The 24,446-nt window shown below is 39.0% G+C and overlaps 1 pseudogene; it reads left to right on the top strand.

Moving 5' to 3' along the window:
- The window catches only part of LOC128566446 (40S ribosomal protein S19-like), a 61,090-nt pseudogene extending 38,035 nt beyond the window's left edge, over nucleotides 1-23,055 (top strand).
- Nucleotides 23,056-24,446: the final 1,391 nt, after the last annotated feature.

Consider the following 24,446-nt stretch of genomic DNA (forward strand, 5'->3'; position numbering starts at 1 on the left):
TTCTCATCTGGCCAGGGATTCTGGTAGCCACGTGTCCTCCAGAGCCCTCCCTGTCTCTGTGCGGAGCCCTTCTCCTGGCCAGAGACTGCTGGAGCCTTGGGGTCTCTGTGCCAAAGTCACTGGAGGCACCAGGCAATCCCAGAACTGTGGGCACCACCCCCCACCCTGTTGCTAGATCTGGTGTGTCACACTCTGGAGCTGTTTCCACAACCAGAACTCCCAGGCTGGGGCAGCCCAGAGGAACTACACAGGGTCACTCCCTACAAACATCCAGCAATGATGGAGCAATTCCCCTGCGGTCTAATCTCAGAGAGACACCACCCCAACTCTGAGGACTGCCAGAGGCAACTGTGAAAAACAATCATGAGACAAAATCAAAGGAAAAACTCTGGCAATACAAATAATTAGAATAGATCAACTCCCCCAGGGAACAATGGGGCAGACACAGCACAAGATCCCATGCACAAACAAATAGCTGAGATGTCACAAATTGAATTCAGAATCTGGATAGCAAATAAGATCAAATTAGAATTCCAACAGTAACCCAAAAGACGTCTCAAGAATTCAACGAATTCAAAGACCAAACGACCAAAGATCTTAACACATTGAGACAAGAAGTTGAAGCCCTCAAAGATCTGAGAAACACAATAGAATCCCTTGGTAACAGAATGGAGCAAGCAGAAGGAAGGATTTTGGACATTGAAGACAAAGCTTTCCAAGGCTCCCAAACTCTCAGAGAGGAAGAAAAATGGAGGGCAAAAACAGATCACTGTCTCAGAGAGCTCTGGGATAACTCAAAGAAAACCGATATTCATCTTATAAGGATCCCTGAAAGTGAAGAAGTGGCTTCACAAGGCATAGAGTCTCTTCTCCATGTGATTATGGAAGAGAAATTTCCAGACATGCCAAGAAATTCTGAATTTCAGAAGCTGACAGTTTCAAAACTCCAGCACAACTCAACGCCAAAAAGACATCCCCCAGACACATCATAATCAATTTCACTAAAGTTAATATGAAGGAGAAAATGATGAAAGCAGCTAAATGAAAGAAAACCATTACCTACAAGGGGAAGAATATTAGAATAACTTCAGATCTCTCTGCTGAAACCTTTCAAGCTAGAAGAGGATGGTCATCAACTTTTAATCTCCTAAAACAAAATAACTTTCAACCCAGGATCCTGTACCCAGGTAAACTGAGTTTTATTTATGATGGAGAATTTAAATACTTTAACAACATTTACATGTTGAAGAAATTTGCCACAACTAAACCAGCTCTCCAGGATATTTTCAGACCTATCCTCCATAAAGACCAGCATAATCCTCCACCACAAAAGTAAACCCACCCAGAAAATTTTGATCAAATTCCAACTTCCACAGATGCAAAAGGATTAAAAATGTCCACTGGACTCTTGAAAGGCTTATCAATATTCTCAACTAATGTGAATGGTTTAAATTGTCCTCTAAAGAGGCACAGGTTGGCTGACTGGACGGAGGGAGGGGGGTGGGGCCTTGGTGTGTGTCACACTTTATGGGGGCAAGACATGATTGCAAGAGGGACTTTACCTAACAATTGCAATCAGTGTAACCTGGCTTACTGTACCCTCAATGAATCCCCAACAATAAAAAAAAAACCCTCAAGCCAGATATCTGCAGCATACAAGAATCTCATCTTACATTAAAAGACAAATATAGACCCAAAGGAAGGGATGGTCATCTATACTCCAGGCAAATGGAAAGCAGAAAAAAAGCAGGTGTTGCAATCCTATTCGCAGATGCAATAAGCTTTAAGCTTTAACCCAACCAAAATAAGGAAGGATAAGGATGGACACTTCATATTTGTTAAAGGTAATACTCAATGTGATGAGATATCAATTATTAATATTTATGTACCCAACCAGAATGACCTCAATTTATAAGAGAAACTCTAACAGACATGAGCAACTTCATTTCCTCCAGTTTCACAGTAGTTGGAGATTTTAACACCCCTTTAGCAGTGCTGGATAGATCCTCCAAAAAGAAACTAAGCAAAGAAATATTAGATTTAAACTTAAAAATTCAACACCTGCACTTAACAGACATCTACAGAACATTTCATCCCAACAAAACTGACTACACATACTTCTCATCAGCCCATGGAACATACTCAAAAATTGACCACATCCTGGCCCACAAATCTAACCTCAGTAAATGTTAAAAAATAGAAAATATTCCTTGCATATTCTCAGACCATCATGAGGATATGGAGTTCATCAAGTTGAACTCAATAACAACAGGAATCTGCATACCCATACAAGAACATCGAAGCTAAATAACCTTATGCTGAAGGATAGGTGGGTTACAGATGAAATTAAGAATGAAATGACCAAATTTTTGGAACAAAACAACAATGAAGACACGAATTATCAGAACCTCTGGGATACTGCAAAAGCAGTCCTAAGAGGGAAATGTATAGCACTGCAAGCCTTCCCCAAGAAAACAGAAAGAGAGGAAGTTAATTACCTAATGGGACATCTCAAGCAACTGGAGAAGGAAGACCATTCCAACACCAAACCCAGCATAAGAAAAGAAATAACCAAAATCAGGGCAGAATTAAATGAAATTGAAAACAAAAGAATTACACAACAGATCAATAAATCCAAGTTGGTTTTTTGAAAAGATCAATAAAATAGATAAACCTTTGGCCAACCTAACCAGGAAAAAAAGAGTAAAATCTCTAATTTCATCAATCAGAAATGGTAAAAATGAAATAACAACAGACCCCTCAAAAATTCAAAAAATCCTTAATAAGTATTACAAGAAACTTTACTCTCAAAAATATGAAAATCTGAAAGAACTCTACCAATACTTGGAAGTACACCACCTACCAAGACTTAGCCAGAATGAAGTGGAAATGTTGAACAGGCCTATATCAAGTTCTGAAATAGCATCAACTATACAAAATCTCCCCAAAAAGAAAAGCCCAGGACCAGATGGCTTTACATCAGAATTCTACCAAACCTTTAAAGATGAACTAGTACCTATATTACTAAACCTCTTCCAAAATATAGAAAAAGAAGGAATACTACCCAACACATTCTACAAAGCAAACATCACCTTGATCCCTAAACCAGGGAAAGACCCAACAAGAAAAGAAAATTATAGACCAATATCACTAATGAATATTGATGCAAAAATACTCAATAAGATCCTAACAAACAGAATCCAACAACACATCAAAAAAATTATATACCAAGACCAAGTGGGATTTATCCCAGGGTCTCAAGGCTGGTTCAATATATGTAAATCTATAAATGTAATTCAACACATAAACAAACTAAAAAATAAAGACCATATGATTCTCTCAATTGATGCAGAAAAAGCTTTTGATAATATCCAGCATCCCTTCATGATCAGAACACTTCAGAAAATCAGTATAGAGGGGACATTTCTTAAACTAATAGAGGCCATCCATAGCAAACCCACAGCCAATATCATATTGAATGGAGTTTAAATTGAAATCATTTCCACTTAGATCAGGAACCAGGCAAGGTTGCCTATTGTCTCCATTGCTCTTTAACATTGTAATGGAAGTTTAAGACATTGCAATTAGGGAAGAAAAGGCGATCAAGGGTATCCACATAGGGTCAGAAGAGATCAAACTTTCACTCTTCGCAGATGACATGATCGTATATCTGGAAAACACTAGGGATTCCACTACAAGGCTTTTAGAAGTGATCAAGGAATACAGCAATGTCTCAGGCTGCAAAATCAACACCCATAAATCTGTAGCCTTTATATATACCAACAATAGCCAAGCCGAAAAAAAGTTAAGGACTCTATTCCTTTCACAGTAGTGCCAAAGAAGATGAAATATTTGGGAGTTTATCTAACAAAGGATGTGAAAGATCTCTATAAACAGAACTATGAAACTTTACGAAAAGAAATAGCTGAAGATGTTAACAAATGGAAAAGCATATCATGCTCATGTCTGGGAAGAATCAACATCGTTAAAATGTCTATACTACCCAAAGCAATACATAATTTTAATGCAATTCCTATCAAAGCTCCATTGTCATATTTTAAAGATCTCGAAAAGATAACACTTCGCTTTATATGGAATTAGATAAAAACTCTAATAGCCAAAACATTACTCAGCAATAAAAACACAGCAGGAGGAATCATGATACCAGACCTGAGACTGCACTATAAATCGATAGTGATCAAAACAGCATGGTACTGGCACGAAAACAGAGTAGATGTCTGGAACAGAATAGAGAACCAAAAGATGAATCCAGCTACTTACTGTTATTTGATCTTTGACAAGCCAATTAAAAACATTCAGTGGGGAAAAGATTCCCTATTTAACAAATGGTGCTTGGTGAACTGGCTGGCGATCTGTAAAAGATTGAAATTGGACCCACACCTTTCACCATTAACTAAGATACACTCTCACTGGATAAAAGATTTAAACTTAAGACATGAAACTATAAAAATACTTGAAGAAAGTGTAGGGAAAACTCTTGAAGGAATCGGCCTGGGTGAATATTTTATGAGGAGGACTCCCCAGGCAATTGAAGCAGTATCAAAAATACACTACTGGGACCTGATCAAACTAAAAACCTTCTGCACAGCCAAGAACATAGTAAGTAAAGCAAGCAGACAGCCCTCAGAATGGGAGAAAATATTTGCAGGTTATACCTCTGATAAAGGTTTAAGAACCAGAATCCACAGAGAACTCAAACATATTAGCAAGAAAAGAACAAGTGATCCCATCTCAGGTTGGGCGAAGGACTTGAAGAGAAACTTTTCTAAAGAGTGTATGATGCCCCATAATCATATCATTGTATACAGTTATGATTTAATAAAAAAATTAAAAAAAAAAAAAAAGAAGACAGACGCACGATCTACAGACACATGAAAAAAAGCTCATCATCCTTAATCATCAGAGAAATACAAATCAAAACTACTTTGAGATATTACCTAACCCCAGTAAGAGTAGCCCACATAACAAAATCCCAAAACCAGAGATATTGGCGTGGATGCGGAGAAAAGGGCACACTTCTACACTGCTGGTGGGAATGCACACTAATACGTTCCTTTTGGAAGGATGTTTGGAGAATACTTAGAGATCAAAAAATAGACCTGCCATTTGATCCTATAATTCCTTTACTAGGTATATACCCAGAAGACCAAAAATCACAATATAACAAAGACATCTGTACCAGAATGTTTATTGCAGCCCAATTCATAATTGCTAAGTCATGGAAGAAGCCCAAGTGCCCATCGATCCACGAATGGACTAGCAAATTGTGGTACATGTATACCATGGAATATTATGCAGCCTTAAATAAAGATGCTTACATGGATGGAGCTGGAACATATTCTTCTTAGCAAAATATCTCAAGAATGGAAGAAAAAGTATCCAATGTACTCAGCCCTACTATGAAGCTAATTTATAGCTTTCATATAAAGGCTATAACCCAACTATAGCACAAAAATATGGGGAAAGGGCCAAGGGAGGGGGAGGGAACGGGGAGTCAGGGTGGAGGGAGGGTAATGGGTGGGGGCACACCTATGGTGCATTTTAGAATGGGTACAGGCGAAGCCTACTAAATGCAGAATACAAATGTCTACATACAGTAACTAAGAAAATGCCATGAAGGCTACGTTGAACAGTTTGATGAGAATATTTCAGATTGTATATGAAACCAGCACATTGTACCCCTTGATTGCACAAATGTACACAGCTATGATTTAACAATAAAAAATAAATAAATAAACAGAAAAAAAGAAAGTGATAGATAAAAAAAAAAAAGAAATGTTAAGAATGTTGAGCCAGATTCTCAAACCAAAATGCTAATTCCCATCATCACTTTAGAAAACTATTTAGTATTTACTAATACTGAACATATGTGCATTCATTGGCCCATCAATTTCACTCCTAAGTATACAGCCAACACTAAGGGTACATATGTTCTGGAAAAGATATGTACAAAAATGTATATAGCAATCTTACTCATAATAGGCAAAAACTGTAAACATTCCAAATGTTAATCCACAGTAGAAAGGATAAATGACTGTGCATATTCACCCACTGAAATACTAGAGCAATGAGAATGAATGAAGCATTGCTACAGCAACCACACTAATGACGCTCACAACCATAATGTTAAATGAAAGAAGACAGACACAAAAGAATACACATTGTATGATTTCATTTATTTAAAGGAGACTTTAAAAACAAACTGACATGTGATAGAAATCAAAATAGTTGGTATCCTTCTAGGATAGTAATTACAAGGTAACATGGGCTGGGGAGGAGGGTTCTGGGGTCTGGTAATGTCCGATTTCTTCACCTGAGTGGAGATTATATGGGAACGTTCATTTTGTAGTTTGTAAGATTCATAAGGGCACATTTTTCCATATATGATGTGTTATACTATACTGAACAAATGATGTCATTTTTTCCCATTTTTTCCTACAGTATAACTTTTTTAAATGTATGATATTTAAGTGGCTATATGAAGCAGGCAAATTTGTGACTCACAGAAAATTTAACTTCAACAAACCAAAGGCAGAAAAAATTGATAACCACTGCTCTAAATCAAATCAAACAAAACAAAACAATGGTTGTGCACTGATCCAGAAAGGATGAAAGGCTGAGGCAGTGCATTGCTGAGTGGAGAACAATGTAAATAATATCAGCCGTTTTACTTTTCTTGCCCATCTCGGCCTATATCGATCCTCAAAGGAAAGGCAATAACAGAAGTAGAAGGTTTCACCTCCTGTGCCACCTTTCCTGCTTTTGATTTAATGTAAAGTTGAGAAAGGGGTAATACAACAGGCTGGCATGTAGCCAAATCTGGTCTTCTGTCTACCTTAATTTGAGCCCAGTTGTTTTAGGTGGCCCTGCTCGGAGTTATTTTTCTTCTTACCGGCTGCCCACTGGAAGTGCAGGTAATCCTAAGAGCATCAAGGCCAACAGTCGCTTTTGACACCTATCAACATTCACCTCTTCACTCAGACTCTGACTCTCAGAAAACTTTGAGCCTCTGTTCTCAGTTCTGCCATGCCTCTCACTCAGCGGTGGGCATGTGTTGGTTAGGGCAGCACAGAGAAGAGTTCAGGTAGTCACCAAAATAATTGAAGATAACAAGAATAAGTGAGTTTTAGCAGGAAAGGAAATGTTTATTTTCACTGTTTGGATAGCAAACCGAACCCCATCCTAGCGAACACAGGCATCATGGAGAGCTCAGTGCTGGATGCGAGGCACAACTTTTGAGGGGCATCAGCCACTTCTTGGAAATTCCCAGGGTCTTGATCAACTCCATTCCGTTAACATTTTGCCATAACAATTCACATCCTATTCATCCACATCAGAAATCCCCAGGGATATAATCAGTCCCCCAAAACAACCAGCTCCCCCAAACAACCCACCTACAGGGTTTTGCACCTGCACGGTTCTGATGAGCATTTTGTCTCATTCTCAAAATAGCAGAGGTCGGCCTGACCCAAGCCAGTCCAGAATGGCCTACCCCTATCCACCATCCACTCTGCTCCTGTCTACCTGCTTAACCTACCATACTCTCCAACGGAGTATGAAGCATGCATGTTAAAGATGACTTCTCTGGCTCTTGGGGATTTTTTTGTTGATGTTTTATTTTAAAGATGTGACTGCAGGTCAGATGTCCAAGATGGTGAACTTCTGTCTTGAAGGTTTATTCTGAAAGTAAGATGCCTCTCCAAAAGTCCTACCTGAGGCTTAATCATTTTTTCTTATAAAAATATGCCTAGAATTTTGTCAGAAAAAATATATATTTAATGAAACTTAAATATTTTTACAATTAAAAAAAAATCCAAGCCTCATAAAGAACGAAGATAAATACAGTCAGAAAAGAAATCAGACAATTGCTAAAATGAAATATTGAGCAATAATAATGCAAAAAAAGTAACATTCACATTGTCAGGTAAGAGCATGTCTAAAATGCTCTGACTCTGAGGTTCCATATGGAGTCATCAGTTAACGTCTTCTCATTTTTGTTTTCTTTACAAGGTTTTTGTTTCTAGTCCTCATCTTAAACGTTGTTAAATTTTAAGCCTCTTTAATTTTGTAAAGGCAAAAAGTGGAAACCAAATAAACACATGTATAGAGAGAGAGAAAATAAAAATAATTTAAAAAAATAAAAAATAAAAACAATCCAAGCCTAGAGAAATTCACTTAGACTGTGGTGAGAAAGTACTATATGTTTATAACAGTTTTCACAATTTATACATGGCAAAGCTATTTATCTGCAAGAGAGAAAACGACATGCACCTTTACTTCTTCAGGTGCCCTAAATTTCGAGGTTTGAAATAGTTCTTTGTAGCACCTCCCTGGGATTTTGACAGATGCTTCAGGCTATTGGTAAACTTAAAGAGATTTAACAAGAACCTGCATTGCACCATTTTCTTTTAATCTGTGGCATAGTTTGTTTAGTTATGGCTGGCTTTAAACGATCCAAAAGCTGGAAGCATCTGGAATCCTATTTGTTCCTTGAGTGGACTAGTCATTAATGAGCTTATCTGCATGGCTGCCTCTGAAGTTAAATCTTATTTCTACATCTACTTTTCTCTAAGGACTTATATTTTTTGCTAGGATTTGTTGGACACAATTTGATTTGTTGACTTGTCATTTGTACACTGCCCAGACTTTGGGGTTTATTTTAAAAACATGTTTTAAATGTTCCAAGGCTCAATACCCTTCACTTGCTTCTTTCACAAGGTAGATGTTCTAAGCTCAGAGTTATTTTTCTTCAAAACACTGTTAAAGGCTAATGGTAGCACGCAACCCTACCCCCAACTCTCCTCACCACTGTATGCTTCTGTCCACAAAAGTCAAGTCCATTCTTCCTATTGTGATCAAAAGCTCAAGATCTTTTGAGCACTTTTATTAGACCATTAGACCTCACCGCTTTTTGTCTTATCTGTGGTGGCCATATTACGAAAATTATACAAGGGCCTTTTTTTCTTTTTGGCTCATCAGCATCCATTTGTGTTTGTGTATTTATTGTGTGGCCCAAGAAAACTCTTCTCCCAATGTGGCAGAGAAGAAAAAAGGTTGGACACGCCTGCAGGTGACAAGAATCTATGGATTTACAGAGCAAAACTCACTGTCAGCTCACAGTTCCAGGTCTGCCTCTATGTGAGAAAAGGCATCTTCACACATCTCAAGGGAGTTCTCTTCCAAACCTGGGTGCAGGAGTCATCCCTGCCCTCAACCTGGGCTCTCTCTTCCTCAGTTCTGCTTTCTGATTACTCTCCTAAGCCGCCTACCGGAAATAATCCCATCTGCTCTTGAATCCAGGGAGGACAGCGGGGAGGTGGAGGTTATACGTTCATTCACAGGAGCATAACCCCCACCTTCCTTTATTTATTTATCCTCTTGGTTGGTTTCAGAAAAGGTTGGAGGTGATTGCATGAGCCACCTCCAAAGAGAAACCCAAGTAATACTTTTAGGTCACAGTGATTTGGGGAGGGGTATAATGAGACCAGGAAAATCCTTCTGTCCTTGCAATGACCTACATCTAAAGTGAAACGTTATTCAGCCTTTGAAGAGAAGCTTTTGTTTGGGGATTTTCAAGTATGCTTGTCAGGTGCCTGCCCATCACTGGTAACATCTTCAGAATATACTTGTCATCTCCCTAACGTCAGTAAATCCATTCATTCCCAGCTGTAATTTATCTCTTGATAAATCATGCTATCAAGTTGAAGTGTGAAAGCAATACCCTCAGGACATAAAATACCACTGAATCCGCTGTTTGGTTAATTTATTACTATTATTAGGGAACTGACAGGATTACTTTAAAAATCGAGCGCCCAGAGGCCCCAGATTTTTATCAGGTCTCCGATACTGGAACAGTGTTCAATCACGCCTGGCTGGCCCAGCCACATCCCAGCCTCCCCCTGCCACCAGTCCCTTTAGAGAATTCTTGTTGGAAGGAGGGAGTAGCTGAAGCCAGGCACTAGCTTCTCTGCAACATTCAGACAGATAGGTAGGTCTGACAATCAAGAATATAAAGCCTTGGGGCTTTTTCTCAAGGAAGTGGCTTGCTTTCCTGAAAGGGCTGTCTGTCTCTCTATTCAATCCTTGACAACCTGGCATTATGGATGTTGAAGCACAGCACTAAAGGCTGACATAGTGCAGGGACAGAAGCTCCAAGCCAGGAAGTAGCAGACGTGACTTGAAATCCTAACCTTGGCATTTAGCTAGCTGTGTGACCTTGGACAAGTAATTTAATGGTTCTGAACCTTAGTTTCTATAGCTGCACAATGGTGTTAAAACAGAGTCCTTAAGAGAATTAATTAATGAATGTGGAAATGCTCACCTTATCATAACTGGCCAAGAATGTTTGCTTGTTGCTTCCTCTTAAGAATACAATAGCAAAGGCAGAATTTATAGGGATGTATCAATTAATTTTTCAACCACATATGACTATCCATTTCTTGGTCATACTCAGATTTGTTTTAATTTGGTATTAAATTCATTGCCAAGCATTAAGATATATGGTAAATAAAGACACTTTCGTAAAATTTTTCATACCTTAGAATCCAATGAGATGTAGATAAAAACCCAATACAATTAATGCCATGATCAACTCCAACCTTACAAAAAAGGAAGGAGGGGAGAGAGAGTGGGAGGGAGGGGGGAGGGAGAGCAGACAGGCATAAGGAAAAGAATAAGTTGCAGCCCTCGGAACAGAATTTCACACTTTCAACAGTCTAGGTGAACTTTGTTGTAAGAAATAAGGCCCGGTGTAAATTACCAGGGAGCTTGTCTAGGCACATGTTGGTGTCAGAGCAGGAACCTTCCCAAGTCCCTGCTATTGCTCTTCTGACTTGTTTCAGACACTCCAGCCTTGTTGAAAAGCCACTACCAGTCTCTCAGCCAAGGATACTTGTCCCTGATCTCAGCACCCCTCCCTTTGCCACTTCTGACAGATCTAACATAGCTTCCCGGAGTAGCCTTTCTAAAGGCCTCTCTAAGTACTTTCTAAACCCAGTGTCCTCTACCACTTAGGCCCTTATTCTGCTGTTTCTTTATAGCATTTAGCACTGCCTGACTTATTTATTTATTTATTTATTTTGTCTCCCACTAGAATGTAACCTCATGAGTACACTGGTATTTGCCTATCTTATCCACCACTGCTATGAATGCCTAAAATGATTCCTAGCATAAAGAAGGGAGTAAGAGGAAGAAAGGCTGGTGTCCTCCACCATTACTTAGGGACAAAGTCTTTCTGCAGCCTGTAGGCATTCAGTTTCTGAAATCTTGAGTCTCAGAACAGAAGTAAGGCAAGGTCAAGTGGGCGTCACCTACCCAGCCTTATTCAGATTCTAGTAGTCCTGTGGTAGTCTTCTGAGTAGTCTCCTAGCTGGTATCTACCTCTTCCTCAAGACTGTCCTGTATTATTTCATCTACTCCATATTCCTCTTTTGTTTTTTATTTTGGGGGGGTTCCCTTTTATTTGTTTGATTTTTTATTGAGGTACAACTGATGTACTATTGTACTTACTAACTACTTAAATTATATAATTTAAAAGAGTTTTGACATATGCACACAAGCTTGAAGACATCACTCCAATCAAAATGAGGAACACTTATACAACCTCCCAAATTTCCTAATGACCCTTTGTAATAGCTACCCTTCTGCTGCTGCCACAGATTAATTTGTATCTTCTAAAATTTCATATAAATGGAATCATTTATATGCTGTATGTACCGTACTTTTTTTTCTTTCTTTTTTCTTTTTTTTTTTTTTTTTGGCTTAGATTCTTTCACTGATTATAATTATTTTGAGATCATCCATGTTGTGGTTATCAATAGTTCTTTCCTTTTTACTGCTAAGAGGTAGTATATTGAATGGATATACCACAATTTATTTACCTATTCACCTATTGATGGATATTTGGAATGTTTTCAGTTTCTGATGATTATAAGTAAAGCTCTATTAATATTCATGTATAAATCATCATATAGATGCTTTCATTTTTCTTGAATAAATACCTAAGAAAAGAATACTTGATCATATGGTAGGCGTATGGTTAACTTTTTAAGTATCTATCTAATTGTTTTTCAATAAAGTTGTTCCATTTGATATTCCCACCAGCTGTTCATCATTGTTCCAGGAGTTCCACATCCTCACCAACATTTGATATTTTGACAGCAACATCTAAATGAGAGACAGGTCTGATCACACCATTCCTCTGCTTAAAATTATACACCATTTCCTATGCCCCTGCAGAATAAAACCCACCTTCCTGTTTACCAGCTCCTGCCTCCCAGCACAAACACAACTTCCACCACAATACCCTTTCTTTTCCCCTGCCCTAGACCTTTTCCACTCAGACCACAAACCTGCTTTGGTTTTCCCTAACTATACATCACCTTTTTCAATCTTTCTACAAGTATTTCTGCATTCCTCATTCTTATGGGCAAAACCGTGCAACTCTCTCCAAATTTATATGTAGAAGTACTAACCCCTAGCCCCTCAGAAAGTGACAATATTTAGAGATAGGGGCCTCACAGAGGTAAGTAAGGTAAAAGGAGGTCCTTAGGGTGGACCCTAATCTGATATGCCTGGTGTCCTTTTAAGAAGAAGAAATTTGGATGCCAACAAGTAGAGAGGGAAAACAAGGCAAAGACACAGGAAGACACTGGCCATCTGCAAGCCAAGGTGACAGTCCTGGAAAAGATCCTTCTGGCTGGGCACCTGTATCTCAGTGGTTAGAGCTCCATCCCTGTGCACCGGTGGTGAAGGGGTTTGAACCCCACCTGGGCCTGCTTAACAGGGGGAAAAAAAAAAGGAACTCAACCCTTCTGGCACCTTCATGTCAGACTTCCAGACTGCAAAACTGTGAGAATTAAACTTTCATTGCATTAGCCACCCAGCCTGGAGTACTTCCTTATTGCAGCCCAAGAAAATAATGCACTCACCTCTTTAATGACCAGCCCAGTTGTTACTTTCTCTGTCAATTATTTCCCCATGTCTCTTGCCCAGGTTTTATTGCTTTCTTTTGTCATTCTCATGGTACTTCATTGATACCTTTATGGAGAATTTGTTCTCACTGTAGTAATTATTTGTTTAAGGGTCTATCTTCCCCAGTAGGCTAGATTTTTTGAAGATGTATTTATCTTGGCATCCCATGCTATCCAGATGAGTCTCCTGACATGGCATAGGCATCTATTTATTTTTGTTACATGAATTCTCTGGAACTAGTCTGCTCATCCAGATTTCTTTTGCCCATCGCTTCCAATTGTCCTTTTTAAAAGAAATAATTATAGCAATTATTCCTCATGGGAATTTATCCCAAGGAGATTTTTAGACAAGTATATAAAAATGGATGTATAAGAAAGTTCATCAGAGCATTGATTATAATATCCAAAAATTGCAACCAGCATAATTGTTGCAATAGAAATTAGTTAAATAAATTATGGTATGGCCCACAGAAGAACATTGTATAGCCAATAAAAATGACAATGTAGATCTGTATTTATCTATCCACAGAGGGAAAAAAATACCACCTATTATTGAATTAAAAAAAAAAAAAAAAAAAACAAAATAAAGAGTGATGCTCGGGAGCCCTCGCCAGGGTGGTCTCATGTATGCTGGCCTTGACTCTGGTGGGTGGGTCAGGCTTCTCCTAGATCAGCACCAGAGCTGTAAGACTGGTACATTTTATATATTTTGGAAAAAACTTTGCTGAAGATACTGAAAAAGGGACAGTTCTGACAACTTGTGAGGAAGGAATTTTCTTCCTAAGTATTAGAGGACCAGCTCACTTCTAGAGTTTTCTGAAATGAAATTAGAAAGAGACGGGCATTGAAAAATAAAGAAAGCAATGTCAGAATTGAGTACTTAACAGGTTTGGCTCAAGCAAGATGGCGGCTGAGTAACAGCTGCCTTGAATCTGGGCACCATGAGTCTTGTAAGATAGGAATCCAGGCATCTCTGGCTGGTGGGATCTGCCTATTATCACCCCTGTGAGGATATAGGGAGTCAGCAACAGACTTCTGGACCCCAAGAGGAGGACTAAAACAGTGGGAAAACGGCACGAGAATGTAAAGAGCAAGAGGAAGTGAAAGGAAAATTTAGGGCAAGGAAACAGATCAAAGAAATCACTCATGAGGAAGAATCAGCAGAAAACCCCAGGCAACATGAAGAACCAGTCCAGAACAACCCCAAAGGGACCATGAGGTAGCTACTGCAGAGGATTCCACCTATAAAGAAATGTTAGGAATGACAGAAAGGGAATGTAGAATACACAGGATGAAAACAATGAAAGAAATGATGGAAACAATGAAGGAAACTGCTAATAAAGTCAAAAGTAACCAAAAGGAAATCCAAAAACAGAATCAAATAAGAGATGAACAATATGAAGAATATAAAAAGGATATAGCAGAGCTGAAGGAACTGAAACAGTCAATTAGGGAATTTAAAGATGCAATGGAAAGTATCAGCAACAGGTTAGACCATGCAGAAGAAAGAATTTCAGAGGTAGAAGACAAAGTTTTTGAGATAACTCAGATAGTAAAAGAGGCAGAAAAGAAGAGAGAGAAAGCACAACATTCACTGTCAGAATTATGGGACTTCATGAAGCATTCCAACATATGAGTTATAGGAATCCCAGAAGGGGAAGAAGAATGCCCAGGAGGAATGGAAGCCATACTAGAGAATATTATAAAAGAAAATTTCCCAAACATCACCAAGATTCTGACACACTGCTTTCAGAGGGATATCGGACCCCAGGTCACCTCAACTCTAACCGAGCTTCTACAAGATACATTGTGATGAACCTGTCCAAAGTCAAGACAAAAGAAAAGATTCTGCAAGCTGCCAGGAGTAAGCGCCAGTTGACCTACAGGGGCAAATCCATCAGAGTGACCGTAAACTTCTCTAATGAAACTTTCCAAGCAAGAAGACAATGGTCATCTACCTTTAATCTACATAAACAGAACAATTTCCAGCCCAGAATTCTGTACCATGATAAGCTAAGCTTAAAAATTGACGGAGAAATCAAATCATTTACGAATATACAAACATTGAGGAAATTCGCCACAACAAGACCAGCTCTACAGGAAATACTTCAACCTGTTCTGCACACTGACCACCACAATGGATCAGCAGCAAAGTAAGAACTCAGAAATTAGAGGACAGAACCTAACCTCCACACTGATGCAAAAGATAAGACTAAGCAATGGACTTTAACAAAATAAGACGAATAGAATACTACCACACTTGTCCATTATCTCAATAAATGTTAATGGCTTGAATTCCCCACTGAAGTGACATAGATTGACTGACTGGATTAAAAAACACAAGCCATCCATTTGCTGTCTGCAAGAAACACACCTGGCTTCAAATGACAAATTAAAGCTCCAAGTCAAGGGATGAAAGACAATTTTTCAGGCAAATGGAATTCAGAAGACAAGAGGAGTTGCAATCTTATTTTCAGATTCATGTGGATTTAAAGCAACTAAAGTCAAAAAAGACAAAGATGGTCACTTTATATTGGTCAAGGGAAAAAATACAAGAAGAAGATGTTTCAATTCTAAATATTTATGCACCCAATTTAAATGCTCCCAGATTCTTGAAACAGACCTTACTCAGTCTGAGCAATATGATATCTGATAATACCATCATAACAGGGGACTTTAACACTCCTCTTATAGAGCTGGACAGATCCTCTAAACAGAAATTAAACCAAGATATCAGAGATTTAAATGAGACTCTAGAACAACTCTGCTTGATAGACGCATATAGAACACTCCACCCAAAGATAAAGAATATACGTTCTTCTCATCACCCCATGGAACATTCTCCAAAATTGATCATATCCTGAGACACAAAACAAATATCAACAGAATCAAAAGAATTGAAATTTTACCTTGTATCTTCTCAGACCATAAGGCAATAAAGGTGGAACTCAACTCTAACAAAAACGCTCGACCCCACACAAAGACATGGAAATTAAACAATCTTCTGTTGAATAACAGATGGGTGCAGGAAGAAATAAAACAGGAAATCGTTAACTTCCTTGAGCATAACAACAATGAAGACACAAGCAACCTAAACCTGTGGGATGCTGCAAAAGCAGTTTTGAGAGGAAAATTCATCGCTTTAGATGCCTACATTCGAAAAACAGAAAGAGAGCACATCAACAATCTCACAAGCCATCTTATGGAATTGGAAAAAGAAGAACAATCTAATCCTAAACTCAGTAGAAAAAAAGAAAGATCCAAAATCAAATCAGAAATGAATGAAATTGAAAACAAAAGAATCATTCAGAAAATTAATGAAACAAGGAGTTGGTTTCTTGAAAAAATAAATAAAATAGATAAACCATTGGCCAGACGAATGAGGAATAGAAAAGTAAAATCTCTAGTAATCTCAATCAGAAACCATAAAGGGGAAATAACAACTGATCCCACAGAGATACGAGAGATCATCTCTGACTACTACCAGAAACTCTATGCCCAGAAATTTCACAATGTGAAGGAAATGGATCAATATTTGGAATCATACCCTCTCCCTAGACTCAGCCAGGAAGAAATAGAGCTCCTGAACAGACCAATTTCAAGCACTGAGATCAAAGAAACAATAAAAAATCTTCCAACCAAAAAATGCCCTGGTCCAGATGGCTTCACACCAGAATTCTATCAAACCTTCAAGGAAGAGCTTATTCCTGTACTGCAGAAATTATTCCAAAAAATTGAGGGAGAAGGAATCCTCCCCAACACATTCTATGAAGCAAACATCACCCTGATACCAAAAGCAGGAAAAGACCCAACAAAAAGGAGAATTTCAGACCAATCTCACTCATGAACATAGACGCAAAAATTCTCAACAAAATCCTAGCCAATAGATTACAGCTTATCATCAAAAAAGTCATTCATCATGATCAAGTAGGCTTCATCCCAGGGATGCAAGGCTGGTTTAACATACGCAAGTCCATAAACATTATCCACCATATTAACAGAGGCAAAGGAGGATCACATGATCCTCTCAATAGATGCAGAAAAAGCATTTGATAAAATCCAGCATCCTTTTCTAATTAGAACATTGAAGAGTATAGTCATAGGTGGCACATTTCTAAAACTGATTGAAGCTATCTATGACAAACCCACAGCCAATATTTTACTGAATGGAGTAAAACTGAAAGTTTTTCCTCTTGGAACTGGAACCAGACAAGGTTGTCCTCTGTCACCTTTACTATTCAACATAGTGCTGGAAGTTCTAGCCAATACAATTAGGCAAGACAAGGAAATAAAGGGAATCCAAATGGGAGCAGAGGAGGTCAAACTCTCCCTCTTTGCTGATGACCTGATCTTATACTTAGAGAACCCCAAGGACTCAACTACAAGACTCCTAGAAGTCATCAAAAAATACAGTAATGTTTCAGGATATAAAATCAATGTCCACAAGTCAGTAGCCTTTGTATACACCAATAACAGTCAAGATGAGAAGCTAATTAAGGACACAACTCCCTTCACCATAGTTTCAAAGAAAATGAAATACCTAGGAATATACCTAATGAAGGAAGTGAAGGACCTCTATAAAGAAAATTATAAAATCCTCAGAAAGGAAATAGCAGAGGATATTAACAAATGGAAGAACATACCATGCTCATGGATGGGAAGAATCAACATTGTTAAAATGTCTATACTTCCCAAAGCAATCTACCTATTCAATGCCATTCCTATCAAAATACCAACATCGTACTTTCAGGATTTGGAAAAAATGATTCTGAGTTTTGTATGGAACCAGAAAAAACCCCGTATAGCTAAGGCCGTTCTCAGTAATAAAAATAAAGCTGGGGGCATCAGCATACCAGATTTTAGTCTGTACTACAAAGCCATAGTGATCAAGACAGCATGGTACTGGCACAAAAACAGAGACATAGACACTTGGAATCAAATTGAAAACCAAGAAATGAAACTAACATTTTACAACCACCTAATCTTCGATAAACCAAACAAGAACATACCTTGGGGGAAAGACTCCCTATTCAATAAATGGTGTTCGGAGAACTGGATGTCTACATGTAAAATACTAAAACTGGGCCCACACCTTTCCCCACTCACAAAAATTGATTCAAAATGGATAAAGGACTTAAATTTAAGGCATGAAACAATAAAAATCCTCCAAGAAAGCATAGGAAAAACACTGGAAGATATTGGCCTGGGGAAAGACTTCAGGAAGAAGACTGCCATGGCAATTGCAACAACAAAAATAAACAAATGAGACTTCATTAAACTGAAAAGCTTAATGAGACAACCTTACAGCTAAGGAGACAATAACCAAAGCAAAGGGACAACCTACACAATGGAAAGGACATTTGCATATTTTCAATCAGACAAAAGCTTGATAACTAGGATCTATAGAGAACTCAAATTAATCCACATGAAAAAAGCCAACAATCCCATATATCAATGGGCAAGAGACATGAATAGAACCTTCTCTAAAGATGACAGATGAATGGCTAACAAACACATGAAAAAATGTTCATCATCTCTAGATATTAGAGAAATGCAACTCAAAACAACCCTGAGATATCATCTAACCCCAGTGAGAATGGCCCACATCACAAACTCTCAAAACTGCAGATGCTGGCGTGGATGTGGAGAGAAGGGAACACTTTTCAGTGCTGGTGGGACTGCAAACTAGTATGACCTTTCTGGAAGGAAGTATGGACAAACCTCAAAGCACTCAAACTAGACCTCCCATTTGATCCTGCAATCCCATTACTGGGCATCTATCCAGAAGGAAAAAAATCCTTTTATCATAAGGACACTTGTACTAGACTGTTCATTGCAGCTCAATTTACAATCACCAAAATGTGGAAACAGCCCAAATGCCCACCAACCCAGGAATGGATTAACAAGCTGTGGTATATGTATACCATGGAATACTATTTAGCTGTTAAAAAAAATGGAGACTTTACATCCTTCGTATTAACCTGGATGGAAGTGGAAGACATTATTCTTAGTAAAGCATCACAAGAATGGAGAAGCATGAATCCTATGTACTCAATTTTGATATGAGGACAATTAATGACAATTAAGGTTATGGGAGGAGGAAAAGCAGAAAGAGGGATGGAGGGAGGGGGGTGGGGCCTTGGTGTGTGTCACACTTCATGGGGGCAAGACATGATTGCAAGAGGGACTTTACCTAACGATTGCAATCAGTGTAACCCGGCTTATTGTACCCTCAATGAATCCCCAACAATAAAAAAAAAAAATACAGAACCATATGTTGAGTTAGTTATTTGTACAAAGGTATGTCTGAGTACAGCCATAGGTACCCATGCACATAGAAGCATGTCGAAGAATATTTGCAAAAATGTTACAACAATTAACGACGAGGTGTAAGATTTCAGATATTTTTCTTTTTTCTCTATATATATTTAAGAATTCATTACATTTTTAAGAGTAAGCATACATTAATTTATAACCACAATAAAGTAGAAGAATTATTTCATTTTGAAGAAAATATATTTTTAAAAAGGAGGATAATAACTGAACTCCATAGTTCTGCTAGATAAGCCCCTTTATCTGAGCGTGGAAAAGATATAATTCTTCTCACCTGAAAGCAGGTCATCCCCGGCCCAGGCCACACAACTGGGTATCTGCTTGACACCATTAGGAGCTACTGAGCTGCTGCTACCCACCCTTTCTGGTCTGATCCCAAAATAAATCCTGTAGTCCAGCTTTCAATGCCTAAGTTTCTGTTAGTTATTCCCTTTAGATATTTCAATTAGACGGCTATTAAAATGCATAAGCAAAAGCAAAAAAAAAAAAAAGAAACAACTATTATTGAGTTAGAGATATGGTAATTCCAATGAATTCCCCAGCAAAAGGTTGATATGGGAAAGGACAAAAGGAAAAATGAGCAGAAATTGGTGATAGGGCTGGAGTAAATCCAGCAGTAACAGACTCAATCCCTGGGGAAAGTATAGAAAGGGCAAGGGATTAGTCAGGGTTCCCTAAAGAAACAGAGTCAGTAGGGTATAGATAGATATAAATATAGACAGATAAATAGACATAGATAGACATATAGATATGAGGAAGAGATTCATTGTAGAAATCAGCTCACATGATTGTGGAAGCTGAGCAGTCCCCTATATGCCTTCTGCCCACCACAAAACCAGGAAAACTGGTGGTGTGATTTGGTCCAAGTCCTAAGGCCTGAGAACCAAGAGTACTGATGTCCAAGGGCAGGAGAAGGTAGATCCCAGCTCAAGAAAACAGTCAGAATTTGCCCTTCCTCTGCCTTTCTTCTCTCTTAGGCTCTCAGTAGATTGGCTGATGGCTGCACACATTACTGAGAGCCGTTTCCTTTACTCGGTCTACAGATCCAAATACTAATCTCTTCCAGAGACACCCTCACAGACACACCCAGAAATAAGGTTTTTCTAGCTTTCTGGGCATCCCCAAGCTCAGTCAAATTAATGTATAAAATTAACCATTGCAGACAACAAATAAAAGGAGTGTCTGGGGAGAAAAGCCTCAGCTATTTTGTAAATTCACTAGGGTGGACCTACTGCTTCTTTAGTGAGGCACAAATAATTAGAAAGTGCCTCAAGAAGAGAGATGAGAGAGAGAGATAAGAGGGTGCTTGATTCTCCATCAATGCACCCTTTACTTCTTTTGGGCCACACCTGCACACATGGTTGATGATTATCAGCTGCAGTGAATAGCTTTGTGAAATATTACCCAGTGTTTTCCATTCCTCATATGAGATCTGACAATTAAGTTTGCAAACTTGCCACCATTCACTTATGTTGGCAGCACTGTACAACAGTTCAGTAAGGTTTCATAAGCCATCAGTATCTCATGGCTCTGTTTGTGTCAGTGTGTGGCAATGTCTTGCTGAGTGGAGTTCATTATTGTTGCTGAATATTTTTGTGCCCCCGTGACAATGTAGCGCTTGAATGAGAACACCAGACATTTGCAAATTTCTTGTTAAACTTAGCGAAAGTGAAATCAGGAACATGATAGTCCAAGTTTGGAGGGCTAATGCCATGAAGAAAACAGCAGTGTAAAAAAGGATTAAACATTTTTCTGGGGAGAGAGAAAGGGTCACTGAAGAAAAGAGGTCAGAGCATCCAGTAAGGAGCAGAACTGACAAAAAATACGGCAAAAATTCGTCAGATTATGTGTCAAAATTGTTGGCTGTGAGAAGCATAGCATACCAAGCAAACACTGATAGAAAAACAGAAAAATCATAACTGAAAATCTTGCCATGAGAAAGGTGTGTGTAAAAATGGTCCTCAAGCTTACTGACAAATAAAAGCAAAGGAGAGTTGAAGTTTGCCAAGACCTTTTGGAGAAGCAAGACAATGTTTCAGGCCATGTTGCTAATCTCCCCTGCAGCAGATCATATTTTCCAAAGATAGCCACATGTATAAATCTCCCACTTCACATACTCACAAAGCAGCATGCAAAAGCCTTCCTATCCAGAGGTGGGGTCAATATTTGCCCTCCTTAAACACACCAGGGGACATTTGTAACTGCCTCAACTGACAAAAGTGTGCTGTGTGACTTGCAGAGTTTGTCATAAAAGGCAATATGATTGCCACCTAGTTCCCTCTCTTTCTCTTTCCCTCCCTCTCTTTCTCTTACTCTCTCTGGAATCACACCCTTGGAACTCAGGCACCATGTGGTAAGAAAGCCTGAAGCACATGAATGGAGTGGCCATGTGAGAATCTTCCATCTGATTGCCCAGCCAGGCCCCCAGCCAACTACAACCTCTAGATACCACAATTGCAAGATTTTGGATGATTCCAGCCCCCTTTTTTGATTATTTCCAGCTGAGGCCCCAGACATGGTGGAGTAGACATAACTTGTCTACATTGTGCCTTGTCTGAAGGCCTGATAGATGAGTATTACTGCTTTGAGTAATGACTAACAGATCACCCCACCCCATATAATTACCCTCGGATTCAGTTGGTAAAAGAAAATTGTGTCAACTACATTTTGAGTTTCCAAAGCAGTTTTTCAAGAATTATCTTTATGGAAATGGCTTAAAGGAATTGGAGTTGGAGTCTAAAAATCCCAACATTTGACAGCAAAAGACAAAGGCCTGAAGAACTTAGAGGCATCATATTCTTGACTGGTAAAACAAATTTGGAAGAAGGCAAGATGTTAAGAGTGAGTTTTCCATTCTAAGAAGCGATATTTTAAGAACAGGGTTTTTTTTGTTGTGTGTGTGTGGTTTTTTTTTTTTTTCCTTCTTGAAGAGGAGAGAGGGAATCTGAAGAGTGGACTTGGAGGGGCCTGAAACCTGGACAAGGGGCATCAAGGCAGGAACTCAGGCAGCACAGACCCCGGGGGTACCAGCAGGTGCTAATGGGAATCACTAACGAGTGTCAGGGATGGGGGATATCAGGCCTCTCCCCAGATATCACCAGCCTTTGTGGGTGATGACCTAAAACCAGATGGGCCTCCTCAACCATACATGAGTTGCATAGCCAACTTAATGCCAACCCTGGGGAAGAAGGAAAGAGTGAAAAAAACAGTATGAACAGGTTTCACCTGGAGTTGATCATGTTAAACAATATGCCATCAGGGGGAGGATGTTCAGCGCAGAGGCCACAGGATGCCTGAGTTACTGTAAAGATGTGCACAGCAGGAGTCCGTCAGAGCTCTGGTGGCCTTCCTCAAAAAGTCCAGGAAGCTGAAGTCCCGGACTGTGTGGACACAGTCAACCTGACCAAGCATAAGGAGCTTGCTCCCTATGATGAGAACTGGGTCTACAGACGAGCGGCTTACATAGCACGGCACCTGTACCTCCGGGGTGGTGCTAAGGTTGGCTCCATGACCAAGATCTATGGGGGACATCAGAGAAACAGTGTCATGCCCAGCCACTTCAGCCGAGGCTCCAAGTTTACGGCCCGCTGGGTCCTCCAAGCCCTGGAGGGGCTGAAAGTGGTGGAAAAGGACCAAGATGGGGGCCACAAACTGACACCTCAGGGACAGAGATCTGGACACAATCGCCAGACAGGTGACAGCTGCCAACAAGAAGAATGGGGACAAATGATGCTGGGTTAATAAATTGCTTCATTCGTTAAAAAAAAAAAAAAGTAAAATGCTGAGTAGGTGTTAAATTCACTTATTAAAAAATGAAACGACATTGTTTATATACCTGAGTTAGGGCATAAGGAATTTGTACCTCCTTTATCATTCTGATATTCAGCTTCCCTGCTACAGTGTAACTCTCAAGAGGGGAGGGAAGTGACAGACCCAGAGCTAACACTCAGTGCATATGTGTTGAAGGTAATAAATAAATGAATGGATAATGACTTCTAAAGAATTCTGGAAATCAGAGAATATGAGTCATCTCGGCCATCTCCAACAAGTCAGGTCACATTTAGCACTTCCCTAACCTTCTCTGGAGCCAAGAGTCCTTATCTGTAAAATTAGGTGATCTCTAATTACACCTCCAACTTTATTTTTTGTTTTAGGCTAGTCAGGTGAAGCAGTGGGAGTGGAGAAGGAACAAAGGAATCTGTAACTGGTTGTAATCAATTAGTTGTAAACACCGCTGCCCTCGGACCAGCCTGTACCTCTAACTTTAATACCCCACCGGACCTACCAAATTATTAAAGAAAGAGAATCAACACCTACTCATTTTTATAGGCCCAGAATCTAGCATCATGCTTAGTAAAGAGCAGGTATTCAATAAATATTCGTTGGAGGAATAAAATGAACCTTACACTATGTTTCAAGTCCTAAAAAGGATAATGTATAATTTGGTTACCTTTTTAAATACATAAATGCTAAATGAAAACTAAAGATAAATAACAAATCGAGAATATCCTAATATCATCTTCACAGTACAGCAACATCTCCTAAGTGCCCGGCATTTAAGGTGCAATGGTTTTATTGCCCAGGAGTCTGGCACCGCGATTTGCTCTGACTTGCATCCTCCCTGCTCTTCTGACTGACAGCCTCTCTGAGACATCTTTTGGTGGGCAGCTTTTGCCCTTGGTGCATTTTTCATCAAAAGTACATGCATCCTGTCATCTTTTATAATCCTCAGAACTTGAAGATTGTCCTTTACTTAAGTTTTCTGAGCTGAAATTAGGTTTGAATAATAATCAGGATTGTGGATCTTCTTAAGCAAAGGAACTTTATGAGAAAATGCTATCTTATGATTCTTCCAGGCATAGAGTTTCAGAGTTGAAAGATTTCTCTATCCTAGGATTTTATCTTATTAATATTCTCCTTTGCAATTCAAGTACCAAGAACTGGAAAAATCTCTGATTGTCCTGCAGCAATGGAATTAAAGGCTCCTCATAACATACAGAACCAGAATTGTGCCATAATTTAGTGAAATTGAACATCACTCTATGACTGCTAATTTTCCATCAAAATGATTCCGCTTCCAACCAAGGAAAGAAAAGGTAAAATCTTGATAGGAAAAAAAAA

This window comes from Nycticebus coucang, chromosome 15 (assembly GCF_027406575.1).
Source record: "Nycticebus coucang isolate mNycCou1 chromosome 15, mNycCou1.pri, whole genome shotgun sequence".
Lineage (NCBI taxonomy): Eukaryota > Metazoa > Chordata > Mammalia > Primates > Lorisidae > Nycticebus > Nycticebus coucang.